The 2500-nt window shown below is 44.0% G+C and overlaps 1 protein-coding gene across 2 annotated transcripts in view; it reads right to left on the reverse strand.

Annotated features, from left to right (window-relative positions):
- The window catches only part of hivep2a (HIVEP zinc finger 2a), a 46237-nt gene that overhangs the window by 37710 nt on the left and 6027 nt on the right, over window positions 1-2500 (reverse strand). The window contains exon 2 of one of the 2 annotated variants that reach the window (XM_069177484.1): window positions 1497-1545. The exons of the other annotated variant lie outside the window; for it this stretch is intronic. The gene's annotated coding sequence lies outside the window, so the exon portion shown is untranslated. The remainder of the gene's footprint in view (window positions 1-1496; window positions 1546-2500) is intronic. 2 annotated transcript variants of the gene reach the window in all.

The raw sequence follows: 2500 nt of genomic DNA on the forward strand, positions 1-2500 counted from the left end.
TCATCGCCACCATCACCACCATCACCATCATCATCATCATCACCACCATCACCATCTCCACAATCATCACCATCATCACCATCACCACCATCACCACCACTATCACCACCATCACCATCACCACCACCACCATCACCACCATCATCATCATCATCATCACTATCATCATCACCATCATCACCATCATCACTACCATCATCATCATCACCACCTCCACCATCACCATCACCACCATCACCACCACCATCACCATCATCATCATCATCATCACCACCACCACCATCATCATCATCATCATCATCATCATCATCATCACCATCACCATCATCACCACCATCACCATCATCACCATCATCACCATCATCACCATCACCATCATCATCACCACCATCATCACTATCATCATCCCACCATTACCACCACCATCATCATCATCATCATCACCATCATCACCATCACCACCATCACCATCATCACCACCACCACCATCACCATCATCACCACCATCATCATCACCATCATCATCACCATCATCACCACCATCATCACCACCATCATCACCACCACCAACATCATCACCATCACCATCATCACCACCACCACCACCACCACCATCATCACCACCATCATCACTATCATCATCATTACCACCATCACCACCACCATCATCATCATCATCACCACCATCATCACCATCATCACCATCATCACCACCACCATCATCATCACCATCATCACCACCACCACCATCACCATCATCACCACCATCATCACTATCATCATCATCACCATCATCATCATCACCACCACCACCATCATCATCACTATCATCATCATCACCACCATCACCATCATCACCACCACCATCATCATCACCATCATCACCACCATCACCATCATCACCATCACCACCACCACCATCATCACCACCATCATCACTATCATCATCATCACCATCATCATCATCACCACCACCACCATCATCATCACTATCATCATCATCACCACCACCACCATCATCATCACTATCATCATCATCACCATAATCATCATCATCATCATCATCATCATCATCACCATCATCACCATCATCTTCATGTAAAGTTGACATGACGGACAGCAGCACTGAGTTTTTTGTCATTTACACTCTCAGCTGAGGTCGTACCTCCGGTAACCTAGCTGGCTGGTTGCCACGGCAACCAGCCGAGAGGAAACAGCCAGAGGAGTTCTGGTTAAATGAATACAACTCAACTGTCTCCCTGTCTCACCGTCTGTCCCTCTGTCCCTCTGTCTGTCTGTCTGTCTAATTTCTTTGTATTTTGTATTTTTAACCTCAGTAAAAACTTCATCTTGGAATATGTTTTACTTTTCTTAAACTATACTTGACGTTGCTTCAGGACCATTGTTTGTACATCCATGTTGTGACTGTGTGTTGTGACTGCGTGTTGTGTAGGACAGTAAGTTGTAACCACATACATGTACACACTGAGTCCTACCTGGTTGATCGTCTGTCCTCTGGTCCACGTCTTCACTTTCAGACTGTCCCTGGAGGACAAACACAGAGACAGTTTAAAGTAGATCACACTGGAGGGAACACACAACACATGTACACAACATGTTCACAATATGTACACAACATGTACACAACATGTACACAACACATGTACACTACATGTATACATGTACACAACACATGTTCACAACATGTACACATGTACACAACATGTACACAACATGTTCACAACATGTACACAACACATGTACACAATATGTACACAACACATGTACACAACATGTACACATGTACACTACATGTACACAACACATGTACACTACATGTACACTACATGTACACTACATGTACACATGTACACAACACATGTACACAACATGTACATGAAACTTCCTGTTTCTACATCGCAGCGAGCGTGAAGCTCCATCAGAAAACCCTTTTCAAAGTGTGGACCTGAAGCCATGAAACACCTTCAGGATGAACATCAGCTCCTCCATGTTGGACCTCTGGAGCAGAAACCTGATTAAAGCCCTCGGAGGTCCATGTTCACATGTCCACATACTTCTGGTCATGCAGCGTGGAAATAAAAGCTTGGATTGAGAACATATTTGGAATAGTTTTAAAGGTCAAAAGGTCACAAGAATTTAGATTGATGTCAGTGAATTTGAATAACAGGGATGTTTCTTTTGTTAAAGTCTCCATGACAACGGCAGTGACACGCTGCTCCTTTGCAATCATCGGCTTCTAACAACACTTCTTCAGTTGAAATCTCCGACGATAAACAAATAGAAACCGTGAGCGCTTCAGATCACGCGTGTCATCCGCGTGTCGTCTTGACTTTCGGTTTTCTTTTGTCACTTCTTCCTCTGGTGATGTTTGTCTTCTTGAAGCCCTGCGGGGGTTCTGTTCAGTCTCTCCTGCTGAGATTGGATTTCTTTTCATCGCCTGATACTTTGTGAAGTGTTTTTATCTTTTGTATGGATGCAA

This window comes from Embiotoca jacksoni, unplaced genomic scaffold (assembly GCF_022577435.1).
Source record: "Embiotoca jacksoni isolate LCO1_2020_lvr unplaced genomic scaffold, fEmbJac1.0.p SCAF_73, whole genome shotgun sequence".
Taxonomy (NCBI): domain Eukaryota; kingdom Metazoa; phylum Chordata; class Actinopteri; family Embiotocidae; genus Embiotoca; species Embiotoca jacksoni.